This window comes from Esox lucius, chromosome 16 (genome assembly GCF_011004845.1).
Source record: "Esox lucius isolate fEsoLuc1 chromosome 16, fEsoLuc1.pri, whole genome shotgun sequence".
In the NCBI taxonomy this organism is placed as follows: domain Eukaryota; kingdom Metazoa; phylum Chordata; class Actinopteri; order Esociformes; family Esocidae; genus Esox; species Esox lucius.
The window spans coordinates 3,216,863-3,238,130 of NC_047584.1; the positions used below are offsets into that span (position 1 = coordinate 3,216,863).

Consider the following 21,268-nt stretch of genomic DNA (forward strand, 5'->3'; position numbering starts at 1 on the left):
GACCTGTTGTCTGTGTATCCACATTGTTCTTAGCTAGCCTGTGTGTGTCTTATGCTGCCAGTTTTTTAAACTTATTTTCTAAACATTGCTTTCTGGTGATTAAGTTTTTTGTAGTTTTGTTCCTGGAGGAGGATGACTGTGTGGCAGCAGTTCCACGCCAGGTATGTGAATTACATGTTGATCTCGTAATTGCTGCAATGTTTACTTGGTTTCACCATATTTACCTGTTCACCAACTTTTATGTTTATTTTTAGGATGGAGCAAGCACAGTACTCCAAGGCACCAGAGAGGTACTCCACACCACCATGTAGGGGATGGCTACATAAGTAAGTGTGGGTTCATTCACTTAACCCAGATGATTAACTTGTTATTAAAGCATGTTGCTTCTAATTGTATTTGTTAATTTCAATTTATTTTAAGGGCAAGAAGGCAGAGGTATGGGGAAGTTTAACTCTGAACATGAAGGTAAGAATGAACATTTTGGTGGTGTTGTGGAAATTCTGAAACCTGATGCATTCTTACTTTTTAAAGGACTGAGTCCCATTGTTTGGATGTGAAGATGAGTGTGTTAGAGGGATCTGGTGTTTGTCCTAGGGGGCATTCTTGAGTGGTAACAGTAGATTATAGGGTTAATCGTAAATCTGTAGGTTGTCCAGATGAAGTCCCCCTCAAGGGTTGAGAAAGTTAACCAGATGGGGGAGGACAACATGTGACTTGTTTGAAACCAAGGACATGTGATAGACCAGAGGGAATGTGTTTTATTGACATAGGACAGATGGGCAACAACTTACCACACCCCTTTTTCTGTGTAATATATACGGATTGTGCCTGTTTTGAGTTAGAGACTCCTCGGACGATTATGTTTGTAAGCGGTTGACGCTTACAAACATAATTTGCAAATAATTAATAAACTGTTAATTGTGCCGAGAGTATTTCGTCTCTGTACTTCCTTCTTAAAGAGTTCTGATTGATAAAATTACCATCTCAATTTGGGGGCTCGTCCGGGATCCTAATCCTGCTCGGTTTGCTTCTTTTTCCACAACAGGTTTACCGTGCACGGCCAGAGAGAAGTCTCTGGAACTCTAGTATCCCCCGAAATAGGCCTATCCTTTGAGGGGTTTAGAAAGAGTGCCTGACTGGAGCTGTGACTCGTGCCTGATCAGTACAGGTACCCGGGCTTAAATTTCGAACTCTGGAGGTACGTACACATTACAGTCAGTGCTTAAAAGGAAACTGTTAACAGTACGGTGGTTGGACCACTGTGTTCAACACTGGTGTAGGGTGTATCTCGCGACAGGGCTTGAGGTACCGGGGTGACTGGTGGTGGCTTGACGGCCGCTCCATTGTGTTCACTCTGGATCCGGCGTCTTCGCCGCGCTTGGGTTTGCTGGGTTTAATTATGGGTAAGTGCGGCAATAAGTCTTTGCCGGTTTCTCGTCTTTACGATGGGCCAGCAAAGATATTGTCTGGTGTTTATGGTACATGGACATGTGAACAAATGTTTCTTTGAGTGTTATTAGGGTTTCCGGCGACTGCCGTTTTCGTTTCGGTGATGGATGCGCGGCCTGCCGGGCTGATTGGAGGTAGATGGCCGTGGTAACGTATGGAAGTTGCAGGAGGCGTAATGTGACATTGTTTGGAAGGCATAGGCTACGGTGTGTAGAACGTGTTGACTGATGGAAGCTTTGGGATAGTTGTGTGGGGTGAATTGATCTGTGTTGTAGCCCTTTTCGTTCAGGTTGTCCTCTCTGACCGCCCCCACCCCCCCCGCTGCTTCTTGGAGGTTTGCGTGGTCCCAACATTTCCCTGCCATTGACGTAGCCAACCCCCGCCGGAGGCCGAACTGGCTCCCGTTTGGTTTTGCTCAATGGACCTTTTCGTTGTCCGTGGTGGTGTTCGCTTTCCTTTGGAAGTATTGAGCTTGTCTACACGGGTCAAGAAAATGTCCAGAAGTGGGGAGTCTCCACTGTTTGCAGAGAACAAAGAAGACTACAGACCCAGGGTTGAGGAAAATAATTTAGTCTTACTCCTTTAAGAGTGTCAATTGATGAAATTGCCATCATAGTGTACACTGCGATTTGAGTTCTGATTGTAAAATAACCAGATATTTAGGACTGAATAATTAACTGTCTTTACTTTCAGAACATTTGGAAGATCAAGTGGCTGACTGAAGAGAAGTTCGAGCTGAGGGCACAGCTGGCTCTACAATCAGGTAAAAACAAGACTATAGTAACGCTAGCATCTTGTCTTAATGAAACTGCATTTGTCTGCAAAAAGGAGCTGCTGCGGGCGGCCCGCTGCCCGGACGCTTTGCAGAAACGCTAGGCGGCCGCAGCAGCAAAAAGCTAGTGGGCCGCCGGTGGGCCACTGCCGTGTTGCTTGCTGGGTATTCTCTTAAATATATGACAGTCTCGGTATTACAGAAGGGATATATATTGTTGTGTGAAGGTTGAAAAGTATCCAGTGGACAAACATGTAAAAATGCATGTTTGTCATGATGTCATTAATGAGTTTTTCATATATGTCAAAATAAAGGCCATATTGTTTGACTTTTCTTATCTAAAAAGGTCCAATAGCCCACTGTGCGGTTGATAAGAAAAACCCACAGTCATTTTTTCAGTATGGTCCTTGTCAACATACATACAAAGTAGAATTATAATACCATTCTCCTTGTAGGCGATGTGTCTATATATGTGCAAAACCTCATCCCCTCATATTTTCATTGGTCAATAGCATCCATGTTTTTTGACATAATGATAACTTTTGAAGACCATGGTCCCTAGATATCAAATATCAAAGTATGTGAAGATCAGACATTTGATGCCCGGAGTGTTTTTCAAAAAATTCTAAATAGTGGAAAATCTATCATGGTGGACTTTATGGGATTAAATGGCCACAAGGGGTGGGAGCGGTGAGCCTGCAAAAGTGCAACTTTGGTGGCTTGTGACAGCGCCACCGTGAGGCCGACATGGATGCCACTGCACCAGAAGTTGCGGCCCTTGGCCCTTTACTACCATAAAAATGTGGGCCCCTTTAAGCCATTTAATCTCACAGGAATTTGGAACACCCTTTTTTGCCAGAATTATAATAATTATTATTATTATTATAATTAATGCAGCATTTAATGTGTTTGAGTATATCTCCATAGTTGCAATCAACAGATATGGTTGATTGCCCCCATGTGGCCAACTTGAAACATCATTCACACAAAGTAAAATCACAACCCTGATCATGTGTACCAAACTTAATCTCACTGATTGAAAAAGAACAACATATTCTGTGTTATGGCTATTATGGTGCCACTGTTTGACCAAACTGAATTAACTTGTATGTTACATTGCGATAGTTTTCAGGACATTTATCTCAATTGGCATTCAAATAAAATGTTCGGCATCAGAATAATATGGATACTTCAAAAGTCTGACACTATCAGAACAATACAACACATTAAGCACAAAACAATGTAACCAGGAAGTTGATTGCATTTTTCATAATGTAATAAATGTACCCTAATCGCATGGTAAATGTAACTGAATGGAAGTTTGTCACTTCCCCAGCGCAGAGCATATAAATGATTTCAACTTTTGCTTGTATTACGATAATGACAGCAGATGTCAACAGATAATCATTATAATTTTCAAAGGTATGCGTATTAGTTTTAACATCAATGATTGAGCAAACTATTTATTTTAGAATTGTTTAATTTCGATGATCAAAAGACTATTACAAGTTGCAACAATAATAGGCGGGTCGGGAGCCGGGAGGGCCGGCGGAGGGCCAGGAGCCGGGAATGAGGAGCCGGGAGGGCCGGCAGAGGTTCAGGAGGCGGAGAGGCCGGCGGAAGTTCAGGGGCCTGCGGAGGGCCAGAAGCCGGGGGAGCCGACAAGGGTCCAGGACTTGGCGGAGGGTCAGGAGCCGGCGGAGGGTCAGGAGACGGGAGAGCCGGCGGAACCGGGAGAGCCAGCGGAGGGTCAAGAGTCCTGGGAGGAAGGCGCAGCTGCGGCCGGGACCAGGGAGGAAGGCGCCGCTGACGGCCGGTCATCGGCGGGCTCAGGCCAATCCTCCTCGGGCGGCTCGGGCCAATCCTCCTCGGGCGGCGGACACTGGGCAGCAGGGGGAGCTGGCGGCTGCGGCGGACACTGGCTGGATCTCCTGGGCAGCAAGGGGCGCTGGCTGCATCTCCTGTGCAGCAGGGGGCGTCGTCAGGCCAAATTTCCCTTGTAGGAGCCTGAGGAACGCCTCCGCGGAACCACAAGGGAGATCCCCTCTCCCCCATAGCTCTCCTGCTCACTCGAGTGCCCGGTCGGTGAGCAGGGAGAGCATAAATGGCTCCAAGTCGGCGGCGATGAAGGTCTTGCAGCCCCGCATGTACTGAATTACCTGCTCCAGGAACGGTAGCAATCGTCCGGGTGTGCCGTCGTACCTGTCGGGCACCGAGGTGTCCCCTACGGGTGATGGAGCTGGGATAGTTGCGGCAACAGGCCGCGGAACAGGCGCAGGTCGCGGAGCTGGAGCAGGGACTGGGGCAGTTTGCGGAGCTGGAGCGGGGGCAGTTTGCGGAGCTGGAGCGGGGGCAGCTCGCGGAGCTGGAGCGGGGGCAGCTCGCGGAGCTGGAGCGGGGGCAGCTCGCGGAGCTGGAGCGGGGGCGGCGAAAGGCCGCGGAGCTGGAACGGGGGCGGCGAAAGGCAGCGGAGCTGGAACGGGGGCGGCGGAAGGCAGCGGAGCTGGAACGGGGGCGGCGGAAGGCAGCGGAGCTGGAACGGGGGCGGCGGAAGGCAGCGGAGCTGGAACGGGGGCGGCGGGAGGCAGCGGAGCTGGAACGGGGGCGGCGGAAGGCAGCGGAGCTGGAACGGGGGCGGCGGAAGGCAGCGGAGCTGGAACGGGGGCGGCGGGAAAGCCGCGGAGCTCGAACGGGGGCGGCGGAAGGCCGCGGAGTAGGTAGCGAGGTGCGCCTAATGGCCAGCCTACAACCTGGCCAGCCCGCTCGGGGTCGGGGAAGCTGAGGAACGGGGCCGGGTGCAGACCGGAATGAGTCCGTGGTGGTATGTTTCCGGCGTTGGCTTCGTCGTTGCTGACGCGGACCTGGAGTCTGTGATGGCCACCGGGGGAACCAGAGGTCCAAGGGGTGACGGTAGGGGTCCTCCTCCTCGGTGTCTGAATCAGGCCATCCGAGGAGTACCCCTACCGTCGACTTCTGCTGCCTCCTTTGGGTTGGGTTGGTCATTCTGTGAAGTTGTAGAGTAGGAGACGGAGGCAGGTGCAGAAGGTGGAGGTGTTTCCTCTTTTTATTTAACAAAAAACTAAGATAACCAAACGGAGTGCCGAGCACTGCAAAAATACTCAATGGGTCAGTGGTTCAGGAGCACACAAACATAACAGGCAAACAAGCACAATGACCAACACTGACAAGGAGAAAATGGCCGAACTAAATACACAAACAAACGAGGAGAACAGAAACAGGTGAGGGCTAAACACAGGTGAAATTAATATAAGAATCAACTGAAACAAGAACAGGAAAGACCATACAAGGACAAGAGAAGGACAAAGAGAAAACATGAAGCGGAACGGTCCCCTCAGGCAGGGACCATTACAGCCATGTCTACAATTAAAGGTGCAATTGATAATTTTTGCCTTCAGTTAGAAGTGGAATTGTAGAAACAAATGAAAGCAGAAATTACTTAATTACTGAGAATGGATTATCTACTGAGGCATGAACACAACACCCTCTTCATCAAAAGCACATGTTTAATAGCTAAAGCCTTAGTTATAATGTTAATGTCACCAGAATGATTTAAAGTAACTAACACTAGTTTAGACTGAGGCTTTTCTAGCAATTGCGAGCATAGAATAGCTACCGAGATTTGAAAGCATGACACCTAAATGGTTGTTTCTGAATTTCTAAATGGTCAAATTATTATTAGTTAAACCGTATGTTATAATGTTCAAGTCACCAAAATTATTTTAGATGGACTAATGCTAGCTTAAACGGAGGTAAGTTAAATATATTTCTGTCAGCTAACGTTACTAGCTAGCTAACGTGCATACCATTTATCATTAGCCTTTTTGTTGACTCTTAGGTGTTTTTTTTTTAATGAAATAATCATGGCAACATTGCATTAAATATTTGCCTATTGTAGCAAGTCATTTTACAAATGAAAATAGTGGATTAATTAGCTACTGAGCATAGATTAGCCATTGAGGTTGGAATTCATAACACCATATCTAAAATGCTAATTAAAAATAGCTAAACAGTCAGTTATAATGTTCATGTCAGCAAAAGAATAACTAGCCAGACCCTTAAAAAAAGCCACCAGCTGTTAACTAATGAGGCAATATGAATTCCATGTACAGTATAGTGTGTGGCATTGGGGGTTAAAGAAGGACAACAATACAGGTGCTGGTCATAAAATTATAATATCATCAGAAAGTTGATTTATTTCAGTCATTCCATTTAAAAAGTGAAACTTGTATAATATATACATTCATTGCACACAGACTGATATAATTCAAGTGTTTATTTATTTTAATTTTGATGATTATAACTGACAACTAATGAAAACCCCAAATTCAGTATCTCAGAAAATTTTAATATTGTGAAAAGTTTCAATATTGAAGACACGGGGTGCCACACTCTAATCAGCTAATTAACCCAAAACACCTGCAAAGGCCTTTAAATGGTCTCTCAGTCTAGTTCTGTAGGCTACACAATCATGGGGAAGACTGCTGACTTGAAAGACGACCATTGACACCTTGCACAAGTAGGGCAAGACACAATAGGTCATTGCTAAAAAGGATGGCTGTTCACAGAGCTCTGTGTCCAAGCACATTAATAGAGGCGAAGGGAAGGAAAAGTGTGGTAGAAAAAAATATAGAAGCAATAGGGATAACCGCATCCTGGAGAGGATTGTGAAACAAAACCCATTCAAAAATGTGGGGGAGATTCACAAAGAGTGGACTGCAGCTGGATTCAGTGCTTCAAGAACCACCACGCACAGACATATGCAAGACATGGGTTTCAGCTGTTGCATTCCTTGTGTCAAGCCACACTTGAACAAGACACAGCGTCAGAAGCGTCTCGCCTGGGCTAAAGACAAAAAGGACTGGACAGCTACTGAGTTATGTTCTCTGATGAAAGTACATTTTGCATTTCCTCTGGAAAATGAGGGGCACAGAATCCAGTGTAAAGTTTCCACAGTCAGTTATGGTTTGGGGTGCCGTGTCATCTGCTGGTGTTGGTCCACTGTGTTTTCTGAGGTCCAAGGTCAACGCAGCCGTCTACCAGGAAGTTTTAGAGCACTTCATGCTTCCTGCTGCTGACCAACTTTATGGAGATGCAGATTTCATTTTCCAACAGGACTTGGCACCTGCACACAGGGCCAAAGCTACCAGTGCCTGGTTTAAGGACCATGGTATCCCTGTTCTTAATTGGCCAGCAAACTCACCTGACCTTAACCCTATAGAAAATCTATGGGGTATTGTGAAGAGGAAGTTGCGATACGCCAGATCCAACAATGCAGAAGAGCTAAAGGCCACTATCAGAGCAACCTGGGCTCTCATAACACCTGAGCAGTGCCACAGACTGATCGACTCCATGCCATGCCGCATTGCTGCAATAATTCAGGCAAAAGGAGCCCAAACTAAGTATTGAGTGCTGTACATGCTCATACTTTTCATGTTCATACTTTTCAGTTGGCCAACATTTCTAAAAATATGTTTTTGTATTGGTCTTAAGTAATATTCTAATTTTCAGAGATACTGAATTTGGGATTTTGTAATGGTCCCTTCCTGAAGGGGCTATTCCACTTCGTGTTTTCTGTGTGTCCTTGTCTTGTCCTTGTATGGTCTTTCCTGTTCTTGTTTCTGTTAAACGGTATATTCAGTTCACCTGTGTTTTAGCCCCCACCTGTTTCTGTTCTCCTCGTTTCTCAGTGTATTTAGTTTAGCTCTTTTCTCCTTGTCCTTGTTGGTCATTGTGTGTGTATATGTTATGTACACCTGTCGTGCTCCTGTGCTCCTGTGCTCCTGTGCTCCTGTGCTCCTGTGCTCCTGTGCTCCTGTGCTCCTGTGCTCCTGTGCTCCTGTGCCCCTGCCCCATTGGACTTATCGTAGTGCCCGGCACTCAGTTTAGTTTCTTCGTTATGTTTGTTTAATAAAAGGGGGAAACCCTCGAACTTCTGCGCTTTTTTTATATAGTGTGCGTCGCAGTCGGGCAGTCAGTGGGCCGCTTTCATAACAATGCCTTCTAACAATGCCCTGATCAGCGGCTCACCAGCGGCCTGATGGCGGCTAGCCGCTTTTATGCACTAAACCCAACTGGATACCTCATGCCCCAATATTAGGTTTTATTTATAATAATCATTTACAATAATTGTGTTCATATCACAAATGACAATGAACTGAATAAAATCCAAACCATTTCAAATAGTGCAAGATGCATACAAAAAAACATGCATTATACACCTAAAGGATTATAAGGAACACCATACTAATACTGTGTTTGACCCCCTTTCGCCTTCAGAACTGCCTTAATTCTACGTGGCATTGATTCAACAAGGTGCTGAAAGCATTCTTTAGAAATGTTGGCCCATATTGATAGGATAGCATCTTGCAGTTGATGGAGATTTGTGAGATGCACCTCCAGGGCACGAAGCTCCCGTTCCACCACATCCCAAAGATACTCCATTGGGTTGAGATCTGGTGACTGTGGGGGCCATTTCAGTACAGTGAACTCATTATCATGTTCAAGAAACCAATTTGAAATGATTCGAGCTTTGTGACATGGTGCATTATCCTCCTGGAAGTAGCCATCAGAGGATAGGTACATGGTGGTCATAAAGGGATGGACATGGTCAGAAACAATGCTCAGGTAGGTTGTGGCATTTAAACAATGCCCAATTGGCACTAAAGGGCCTAAAGTGTGCCAAGAAAACATCTCCCACACCATTACACCACCACCACCAGCCTCCACAGTGGTAACAAGGCATGATGGATCCATGTTCTCATTCTGTTTACGCCAAATTCTGACTCTACCATCTGAATGTCTCAATAGAAATTGAGACTCATCAGACCAGGCAACATTCTTCCAGTCTTCAACTGTCCAATTTTGGTGAGCTCATGCAAATTGTAGCCTCTTTTACCTATTTGTAGTGGAGATGAGTGGTACCCGGTGGGGTCTTTTGCTGTTGTAGCCCATCTGCCTCAAGGTTGTGCGTGTTGGGGCTTCACAAATGCTTTGCTGCATACCTCGGTTGTAACGAGTGGTTATTTCAGTCAAAGTTGCTCTTCTATCAGCTTGAATTGTCGGCCCATTCTCCTCTGACCTCCAGCATCAACAAGGCATTTTCGCCCACAGGACTGCCGCATACTGGATGTTTTTCCCTTTTCACACCATTCTTTGTAAACCCTAGAAATGGTTGTGCGTGAAAATTCCAGTAACTGAGCAGATTGTCTTGACCAGGACCACAACCCTAAATTCATTGAAGCAACTGCCATGTGATTGGTTGATTAGATAATTACACTAATGAGATATTGAACAGGTGTTCCTAATCATCCTTTAGGTGAGTGTACATGTAATTTCAGAAAGGCTGTACAGTATTGTATTTTAGTAAAGGGCACACATTCAGACAAATGCAATTTCATTAAGACAAGATGCTAGCTTAACTATAGTCTTGATTTTACCTGATTTTAGAGCCAGCTGTGCCCTCAGTGCAATTTTCTCTTCAGTCAGCCACTGAATCTTCTCCAAATGCTCTGAAAGTAAAGACAGACAGTTAATTATTCAGTCCTAAATATCTGGTTATTTTATAATCAGAACTCAAATTGCAGTGTCCGCCAAAATGTTCATTCTTACCTTCATGTGCAGAGCTGAAAAGTCCCCCTACCCCTGCCTTCTTGCCCTTAAAAATAAATTGACATTGACAAATAAAATTGGAAGCAACATGCTTTAATAAGTTAAGCATCTGGGTTAAGTGAATGAACCCACACTTACCTATGTAGCAATCCTCTACATGTAATTCACATACCTCCAGGGCTGCAATCCACAGGGTGTTGTGGTGTAGATGTGCATCCTTGGGGTGGTTGGGGCCCACGCTGGAATAATTTTTCGTTCCTCTGGCGATACACATGTCCAGTGTCTCACGTGTCTAGGAAAAGTTAATGTTTTGTAAGCATTTACCCTGCATATGTTTTGCAATTACCTCTCCGGGAGCCATCACCTTATCGTGGTGAAGAGGTTTGTGTGTTCCTATGAACCTAAGGGCTGTGTTGTCCGGGCCTTAGTGCTCATGGTAGGGTTTCCCATGGCAAAGTGGTATCAGGGGAGGAGCCAGACTAAGAATGGTTCAAAATACCCCTATGCACAAACGAGGAAGAGGAGGAGTTACCCTGCCCGGAGGAAGCCGCAGGGGCTGGCTCTGGGGACGTGGAATGTCACCTCTCTGTGGGGGAAGGAGCCGGAACTTGTGAGGAAGGTGGAGCGCTATCAGTTAGATCTGGTGGGGCATAGATCCACACCCAGTCTCGGTTCTGGAACCGTACTCCTGGATAGGGGATGGACTTTATTCTTCTCTGGAGTTGCCCAGGGTGTGAGGTGCCAGGCGGGGGTTGGGATACTCACTATGTTGGAGTTTACCCCAGTGGATGAGAGGGTCGCCTACCTACGCCTACGGGTTGTGGAGGGGGAATCTCTGACTGTTGTTTGTGCATATACCTCGAACAGCAGTTCGGAGTACTTGGCCTTCTTGGAGACCCTGAATGGAGTCCTGAATGGGGCTCCAGTAGGGGACTCCATAATTCTGCTGGGGGACTTCAATGCACACGTGGGTAATGATGGAGATACCTGGAGAGGCGTGATAGGGAGGAACAGCCTCCCTGATCTGAACTCGAGTGGTCGTTTGTTGTTAGAGTTCTGTGCTAGTGATGGATTATCTATAACAAACACCATGTTCGAATATAAGGATGCTCATAAGTGTACGTGGTACCAGAGCACCCTAGGCCAAAGGTCGATGATTGATTTTGTGGATCTGAGACCGCATGTTTTGGACATTCGGGTAAAGAGAGGGGCGGAGCTGTCAACCGATCACCATCTGGTGGTGAGTTGGGTCAGGGGGTGGGGGAAGACTCTGGACAGACCGGGAAAACCCAAATGGGTAGTGCGGGTGAACTGGGAACGTCTGGAGGAGGCCCCCGTCCGAAAGATCTTCAACTCACACCTCCGGCTGAGCTTTTCTGGCATCCCTGTGGAGGTTGGGGGCATTGAACCTGAGTGGTCGATGTTCAAAGCCTCCATTGCCGAAGCTGCGGCGGGGAGCTGTGGTCTAAAGGTCTTAGGTGCATCAAGGGGCGGTAACCCTCGAACACCCTGGTGGTCAGGGAAGCCATCCGACTGAAGGAGGCCTGTTATGGAAATTTTGAATTAAGGTGCATTTGAGAAATGTCTGTCTTTCCATTGGCTGGTATGTAAATCTTTACTTTGATTGTGACACACATGTCTGTATAATATCAGAAGATTATTAGGTATTTGTGCCATGTCCTCCTGCCTAGACAAAGAAGGGTGTCAGTCCTTTCTGTTCCTTAGGAATGTAGGAGAGAGGGATCTGGTGTTTGTCCTAGGGGGCATTCTTGATTGGTAACAGTCGATTATAGGGTTAATCATAAATCTCTAGGTTGTCCAGATGAAGTCCCCCTCAAGGGTTGAGAAAGTTAACCAGATGGGGGAGGACAACATGTGACTTGTTTGAAACCTAGGACATGTGATAGAACAGAGGGAATGTGTTTTATTGACATAGGACAGATGGGCAACAACTTACCACACCCCTTTTTCTGTGTAATATATACAGATTGTGCATGTATTGAGTTAGAGACTCCTCAGACGATTATGGTTGTAAGCGGTTGACACGTCTCTCTTATTTGCAAATAATTAATAAACTGTTAATTGTGCCAAGAGTATTTCGTCTCTGTACTTCCTTCTTAAAGAGTTCTGATCAATAAAATTACCATCACAGGCCTTCCGGGATATGTTATCCAGGAGGACTCCGGAGACGGTTGAAGTGTACCGACAGACCCGAAGGGCTGCGACCTCTGCTGTGAAAGAGGCAAAACAGCAGGTGTGGGAGGAGTTTGGGGAAGCCATGGAGAAGGACTTTCGGTCGGCACCAAGGTGTTTCTGGAAAACCGTCCGCCACCTCAGGAGGGGAAAACGGGGAACTATCCAAGCTGTGTACAGTAAGGATGGGACAATGTTGACCTCAACTGAGGAGGTAATTGGGCTATGGAAGGAACACTTTGCGGAACTCCTAAATCCCACAAACTCTTTAGTGGAGGCAGAGCTGGAGGCTGATGGGGAAGCATCGTCAATCTCCATGGCAGAAGTCACTGAGGTAGTCAAACAACTCCACAGTGGCAAAGCTCCGGGGATTGACGAGATCCGTCCTGAAACGTTGAAAGTTTTGGGTGTGGAGGGGATGTCTTGGATGACACTCCTCTTCAACATTGCGTGGAAGTCGGGGAAAGTGCCTAAGGAGAGGCGGACCGGGGTGGTGGTTCCCCTGTTCAAAAAGGGGGACCAGAGGCGGAACAACCGACCAGCTCTTTACTCTTGCAAGGATCCTGGAGGGGGCCTGGGAATATGCCATCCAATCTACATGTGTTTTGTGGATTTGGAGAAGGCGTATGACCGGTAGTAAGTCGGACTCGTTCCAGGTTGGGGTTGGACTCCGCCAGGGCTGCACTTTGTCACCAATCCTGTCTGTAACTTTTATGGACAGGATATCGAGGTGTAGTCGGGGTGGGGAGGGGTTGCAGTTCGGTGGGCTGGGGATCTCATTGCTGCTTTTTGCGATGATGTGGTCCTGATGGCATCATCGGTCTGTGACCTTCAGCACTTACTGGACCGGTTCGCAGCCGAGTGCGAAGCGGTTGGGATGAGGATTAGCACCTCTAAATCTGAGGCCATGGTTCTCATCAGGAAACCGATGGAGTGCCTCCTCCGGGTAGGGAATGAGGCGTTACCCCAATTAAAGGAGTTCAAGTATCTCGGGGTCTTGTTCGCGAGAGAGGGGACAATGGAGCGGGAGATTGGCCGGAGAATCGGAGCAGCGGGGGCGGTATTGCATTCGCTTTACAGCACCATTGTGACGAAAAGAGAGCTGAGCCAGAAGGCAAAGCTCTTGATATACTGGTCACCTATGGTCATGAAGGCTGGGTCATGACCAAAAGAACAAGATCGCGAGTACAAGCGGCTGAAATGGGTTTTCTCAGAAGGGTGGCTGGCTTCTCCCTTAGGGATAGGGTGAGAAGCTCATCCGTGAGGAACTTGGAGTAGAGCCGCTGCTCCTTTGCGTCGAAAGGAGCCAGTTGAGGTGGTTCGGGCACCTGGTAAGGATGCCCTCAGGACGTCTCCCTAGGGAGGTGTTCAAGGCACGTCCAGCTGGGAGGAGACCTTGGGATAGGCCCAGGACTAGGTGGAGAGATGATATTTCGACACTGGCCTGGGAACGCCTTGGGATCCCCTAGTGGCTCGGGAAAGGGAAGTTTGGGGTCCCCTGCTGGAGCTGCTGCCCCCGCGACTAGATAAGCAGATAAAGAAAAAAGAAAAAAAATTACATATTTTCATTCCAAGTTTTCTAATTGTTATTCTTTTCAAATTCACCTGCATGCTTGATGAGCTTATAAGGGACAGCCTCCCAGGTGTCTTCAGGTGGTGAACAAGTTCTGGCAAACTTGTCGTGGATGATGGTGATGCTGTGTAGTGGTCAGTAGCAAAGTCCTCCTTTGAGATACAGGCGTGGAACTACTGCCACACAGTCATCCTCCTCCAGGAACAAAACAACAGAAAACGTCATCACCTAAAATGTTTAGAAAAGAGGTTTAAAAAACCGGCAGCATTAGACACACACAGGCTAGCTAAAAACAATGTGGACACACAGACACCTCAGTAATGGAATTGTAACTAGTGCAGGTTTAGCTAATCTATCTAAATTTACTGCTAAGAGTAACGTTATCCACATGATGTGAATAATGATACACAAAGAAACACGATTTAGCTAAGTTGATAAAAGTTACAAGGAATAAGCTTATTATAACATTCTAACTTGTTGATACACTAAGAAGCACGATTTAGACAAGTTAGCTAACGGTGTTACCATACCTGTTCAACTGTTGATATGCAAAGAAGCACAAAACATCAGAACTTGAGGATAAACTAAGAAACAAAAAAATTGTAAGCAACCAAACTTGTGGACACACAAAGAAACAAGGGTTGCTGTAGGTATTTAATCTCAGGTCAACACTCTTCTTTTCAAGCTCAGTTTTTCCGCCAATGGTTTAGAACTTGCGTTCAGCTACCAGTAACTTGACTAAAGAATTTGAATGTTAATAGAATATTGCAAACAGTCATTGTTTAATACAAAACAGTCATTACGTTCTTACTCAGTAACCTAACAACACTTAACACTAGTTAAGGCCATGTAAGGTTAGGATATAGAATACACGTATGTGATTGGAAGACAGCCAGATATTGGAGGGGATGTGCTGGGGCATAAATACTGTGTCCACTTTGTAATCATTGGAGAGAGATAGAAATGAGAAATGGAAGGTCAACATCATAGACTCATGCTGAATAAAGATGGCTCTCCCCTGACTTCCAGTTGCATTTATTTTGTTCATGGATCAAACTTGGACAGAATCTAACACCAGTGAACTGCTGAAACCCTAATAAAAAGAATAATGAACCGGAAACAAACACAATAGAGTTTCACCAGTGAACTGCTGAAAACCTAATAATTATATTAATAATGAACCGGAAACAAACACAATAGAGTTTCACCAGTGAACTGCTGAAACCCTAATAATTATATTAATAATGAACCAGAACAAACAAGAGAGGGTTTCACCAGTAAACTGCTGAAATCCTAATAATAATGAACCGGAAACAAACACAATAGGGTTTCACCAGTGACCTGCTGAAACCTTAATAAAACGTACAAATATAAGAGGGTTCCAGCAACTTCGTTGTTTCGCCCCATTAATATATATGTGAAATTATTCAAGTAACTTTCCCAACAATTAAACAAAAAAAAACTATTTTATCTTTAGATATGAACAAGATAAAAAATGCCCCAAAACCAAGCTAATAATATCTGCATTTCCAGCATAAGAAAATGGTTTCAGGAACATTACTTAAATTGTCTATGGCTTCAGTGGCCTGCACAGGCATGAGAACTCTGTATCCATCTTCCTAGTCCTATACTCCTCCCAAAATAATTTACCAACCAAGTGTTTGGAGGTCAAGCCCAGCCTGGAAAATCTTGGCCAGTGTACTTGCTGTGGGTCCTTGTTCTGGTTCATAAATAATGCACTGGGTTATATTGTGTTTCCTTGTTGGGGAAAGCAAGGTCAAAGCCATGTTTTAACATCACAAGATTGTCTTACATTCCAAGGCCGAGAACCTGTAAAAAGTTCTACAAAGGTAACATCAACAGACCACATCTGAATGCCACGTTGCAGGTTTGTAGTGTAGCTCACATTCAGGAGCACGGCGGTAGATTGTTCCACTGAGAGGACCAGCAGGTGGAAATATGGTCTGGCTGCCTATTTTCAGGGAAACTGTCGTGAATGTTTGCCATGCCCTAATCCGTCAAAAAAGCTCTCATGCCTTTTTCCTCCACCTACAGAAATAAAAAATAACCAGATATTCATGCAGACCTTTCACGCTAATATTATAACAATGACATATTATTATTATTAATACTATATAATAATTTTTAGGTTAAAATTACGGTATTTAACCAGCCCACTTACAATAATGTTGCCTTGTGTATAATGCTGTTTGAATGGATGTACTCAACAGCCAGGCAAAACTGGAACCCAATGGCCTGTTTTGTCTCTTCATCTAGCTGAATATTGAACATACAAGGTAAGCATAGCTAACAAAGTGAGATAAGATTTCAAACTTAAAGACAATAAATAAGACTTTAATACACTGTAACAAAATAGTACCTTACCATTTTGCATCCCAAAGAGCATCTTAACTATTCAAATATGTTTGGCCCAAAATACAATATATATTTGTGAATACAGTAAGAATATGATGACTCATAAACTGAATAATTTGTGTGAAAAATTGGTAGTGTTGAGTGTAGACCTAGCTTGAAAAAACAAGAAATTAAGTAAATTACTCAGAGTGGCATGTATGTTCACTGTTAGCGGCATAACAATTTTGCAGATTGGTTGTGAAGGATGGCATCCATATTACTCATGTATGTACTCATTGGCTATTAAAAGTTTCGTTGCTTTCCTTGATGCTCCCATCTTTTTCACAGTGCATGGATGGCTCAGATGTCTGTTAAGAGCATCATAAACATGAATAGTACTCCAAGGGTATAAGTATCCATCTCTTATCTGTTGTTTGTCCTCGCACATTATCCAGATACATTTCACAGTGACGCAAAAGTGGATTGTAAGTGGATATGATTTGACTACCAAAAATGAATAGGAAAGCATCAGTGGATGCCAAACTATTTTCCATCAGGATATTAAAATATATCACGTACGTGTTGACATCATTTAATGTGCTACATTGTCTTGTGGCTATTTTGGTACATGCCTTTGTAGACAATTGCAAAAGATCCCTTTCCAACTATCTTCTTGGAATCATAACGCATTTGATCCATTCGCAGTTGTTGCAAGTAAACTGAAATATTGTGGAAGAAATCTAGTTGTAACACTTTGTCTTAGCATTTTCCATTACATCCTTTTCATTATTTGTACTGTACTCACGAGAAGGTTTCTTCAAACCCCTGTTGTTCAGCCAGACCCTAGTCATTGAAGAAACAGCAACAGAAAACATCAATGCAGTATATTTTTACTACTATATAAATTGAGTTTTTGATTACTCAAATGTATTTGTTTATTATTAATTCGACAAATGTACCTTGGAAGATTTAAGTATTAGCCAAAATACCCTGGCTACTTTGTGTTGTGCCTAATAAAATTAAGTAGCTGTGATATAGCTGTGAGTAGTTGTCTAAATCTTTTAAGAATCATAATCATAGAAAATATGTATATGTATAAATTATGTAAATTATACTGTATGTTGACATTAAATCTTACCTATTAAATAGAAATTATTTTCCCTCTTCAGTTACATTTGATAGTATTTTGCATAAAGCAAGTAGGACAATTTTTGTCTGATAGAAATAATGCTCCATGCTAAATCTTACCTCATCTGGATAATTTGGTTGTTGTGAGTTTAAAAATAGTCATTATTTAAATATGATAAAGCCATTTGAATGTACTTAGGTAAATGAGAACTTAATCAGCAGCTGTCCTTTTTTTACTTGCCAAGAAATCCTCAGAGGGGGGACTTGAATAATTTTCTTGTGGCCCAGGCTTATAATAAATTAAAAAAGACATCCTTTAATACACCTGTTCACAACATACATAAAAATTGAAAGCAGGTTACTATCCCAAGAACACATAATATTGACATTGTTCAAAACCAAACAACAACTCTTAATACTGGAAAACTAGTATAGCTAATGATTTCTGAAAACATTCTGTAGGCAAAATATGTAGGCCAAGTGTTTCATGAGGATCAATAAGCGTCAAGTCGCACTAATCATGTATTAAGTAGGGAAATAAACACTTGTAAAACACATTAAGAACAAAGGGGCACAATCAACTGCAACCAGTATATATTGCCAATATATGTTACCGATGACCAACTAATCGAGTATGGCATGACCATGCTGGAACTGGAAGCAATCAGTTGAAACTTTTAAACAGTGGTGGATGAAACATTCTGTCCGACCTAAACCCTGGGAGCACCTGAACACAAAAACAACAACATTCAGGAACTGTTATTATAATGGCACTATATAAGTGTTAATAAACTATGCAATGTTAGTACTGACTTAAGAAACTAAAGTAGTTAATTTAATTGTCAAACCCACATACAGTATATCAAGATTACTTAAAGTAGTACCTAATGTTATTATTTGAGATAAATTGTGTTTGAATTCATACCACAAAGTTTGTAGGAACAGAGCCCTGAAGCCATACTTTTTTGAGCATAGGCTATCAACAAACAGACAAAAACATGTAATATACAATAAAACAATGTTTAACAATAAACCAACAGTTGTAGACAACTTTTTAAAACACATTCAATATTTGCCACTGATTTTTGGTAGTAGTGAAAATAGTATTATTTGGGACAACATTGTTATACATATTGCTATATAATGTTATCTTACCCGTTTCCTCAGCCAGGTGACTGTGTTCTGCTGTTTGAAAACAGATTACAACCAATAATGTATATCAGGAATAAACATCCCCATAAATTAAAATGATCATGGCACTGAACTAAATATTACCCATGGATCTTTGTCCAACAAATAATGTTTTCTTCCAGGCATCCTTTATTTCTGAGAGGGTCATATGCTCTTTTTCAAAGTCCCCCCTTGGCCATGGTGTCCCATTGTCATGGCAGAGTGTGAAGGCTGCAACTGGAAGGTCAAAGTCTGCCCAAAGCCTGTCTTTGGCGGCGGCCACAATTTGATGGTAGCACTGCAATGTATTGGACTGGTCTAGGGGGTCTTTTCCGAGGGGTTTTCCGGATGGCAATACCTTTGTTGAAGTGCGGGTTCTCAATAGCAAAACCACATCTGAAGAATGTGGCTAGGAATATAGTTGGCGATGTTGTCAACAGTATTATGTCACGACAAACAAAACAGCAGGACGGTTCTTGATTGATGGTTATGACTCGAGGTGTTAGAAAGAGACCACCTGGTAGGAGGAGCCTACCTAAGAGTAAAAAACCTAAGAATAAGACAAAAACAAGAGCCACGATTAAAAGAAGACATACAGCTCAGAGGACATTCAAAGGGAACACCGCAAAATTGATTAAGAATATATTTTAGAAAGATGGCACTCCTACACCGTATGTCTGGTGAATGTATGATAACAGAGTTGGATTTATTCACAGTTCCCTTCACACAGAAATATATTGAGAAAAATACATACATTGAAATACCGACCCTATCAGCAATATCAGACGCAGCCCTTCTGGAGTTCTTTATTGCTGGGAATGGCGAAGACTATGTTGATCCAAAACAATGCTTTGTTGTCCCTACATGTAAAAGTCACTAAACCGGACGGAACTAATGCCGGAGCAAGTGTTGGGGTTATCAACTATCCAATAGCCACCCTTTTTCCACAAGTGAATGTCTCCTTGAGTGATCGTTTAATTAGTCAGAGTAGCAACACATACCTTTACAGAGCCGTTATAGAGAGCATTCTGAATTATGGATGGGATACATATATATATATATAAAAAAAAAAATCAGAAAGTAAGTCATGTGTAATAATGTGAAATGACACAGGGAAAAAGTATTGAACACATGAAGAAAGGGAGGTGCAAAAAGGCATGGAATGCCAAGACACCAGCTGAAATCAGTAATTAGGAAGCAATCCTGCCCCTTGTCAGTGCAAATTAATATCAGCTGGTTCAGTCCCTACTGATGGCCTATAAAAAGGTGTGTCATTACCAAGGTGTCTCACAAGGAACATCTCATGATGGGTAAAAGCAAAGAGCTCTCTCAAGACCCTTGCAACCTTATTGTTGCAAAACATATCCTTACAGAAGGATTTCTAAACTTCTAAATGTTCCAGTGAGCACTATTGGGGCCATAATCCGGAACATCATTTCACCATAAACTGGCCACAACCAGGGGCTCCTCGCAAGATTTCTGACCAAGGAGTGAAAATAATTATCAGAAGAGTTGTCTAAGAGCCTAGAACCACTTGTGGAGAACTTGAGAAAGACCTGTAATTGGTAGGTACAATTGTTTCAAAGAAAACAATAAGTAATCCACTCAACTATCATGGCCTGTATGCACGCTCACCACGCAAGACTCCATTGCTGAAGAAAAAGCATGTTAAAGCTCATTTAAAGTTTGCTGCACAACATTTGGACAAGCCTGTGAAATACTGGGAGAATATAGTCTGATCAGGTGAGAGCAAAATGTAACACTTTGGATGCCATAATACACACAATGTCTGGAGGACAAATGGCACTGCACATCACCCAAAAAACACCATACCAACAGTGAAGTTTGGAGGTGGGAACATCATGAAGTGGGGCGGTTTTTCAGCATACGGTACTAGCAAACGTCATATAATTAAAGTTTGAATTAACTTTCCTTTGTTTTTACCAATTGGCCTTAGCTTCAGGAAAACACCTAAAGGACCATATCTTGGCTGTATATCTGTCCATATACAACTTCCTCTGAATCCATCTTGTTCAGCTGGAAAACTTTTTCAGGCATCATTGTGAATGATCCTTTCCGTTCTTGATGTCCTATTCGCGCCATGGTATTTAAACAGGAATGCATCATGCACGTCAGAGGCTGCAGCCCTGTCATATTTTGTACAACTGGACGTCATTATTCCTTACTTGTACAAGTCACTATGTAATCACCTAAAACAATTAGCATTGTCAATGAAATACACTTTAGCCCTTCTCTCCAATTTACCCACCCCTGGAGATTTTTGCATGATTTTATTTGTGGCCAAGTCAATGAGTAACCAGGAAATAGATATTGGTAATGAAAAGTAATTGAATTAAGCGTGACACAGTGTATGAGAGTACTATCTCTGTATGACGGACACTAGGTAGGAAATGTGATGACCCATCTCTTGTATGTTTAAGAGCTTTTCAGTAGTGTATATAAGAGCGTTTTACTTGAATGTATGAGAGTGTTTCAGTAGGTTATATAAGAGTGTTTCACTTGTTTGTAAGAGAGCTTTTCAGTAGTGTATATAAGAGCATTTCACTTGTATGTATGAGAGCTTTTCAGTAGTGTATATAAGAGCGTTTTACTTGAATGTATGAGAGCTTTCTAGTAGTGTATATAAGAGCGTTTCACTTGTATGTATGAGAGCTTTTCAGTAGTGTATATGAGAGTGTTTCACTTGTATGTGTGAGAGCGTTTCAGTAGTGTATATAAGAGCGTTTCACTTGTATGTATGAGAGCTTTTCAGTAGTGTATATAAGAGCGTTTCAGTTGTATATATGAGAGCTTTTCAGTAGTGTATATAAAAGCGTTTCACTTGTATGTGTGAGCGCTTTTCAGCAGTGTATATAAGAGCGTTTCACTTGTATGTATGAGAGCTTTTCAGTGGTGTATATAAGAGCTTTTCACTTGTGTGAAAGCGTTTCACTTGTATATATGAGCTTTCCAGTAGTGTATATAAGAGCGTTTCACTT

The 21,268-nt window shown here is 43.3% G+C and overlaps 1 long non-coding RNA gene across 1 annotated transcript; it reads left to right on the top strand.

Moving 5' to 3' along the window:
• The first annotated feature begins 252 nt into the window (after positions 1 to 252).
• Positions 253 to 1,947, top strand: LOC117595641. The gene is made up of 3 exons (XR_004576897.1): positions 253 to 326; positions 421 to 465; positions 1,046 to 1,947. It is a non-coding gene; the product is annotated as an uncharacterized LOC117595641 (long non-coding RNA).
• The last annotated feature ends 19,321 nt before the right edge of the window (positions 1,948 to 21,268 follow it).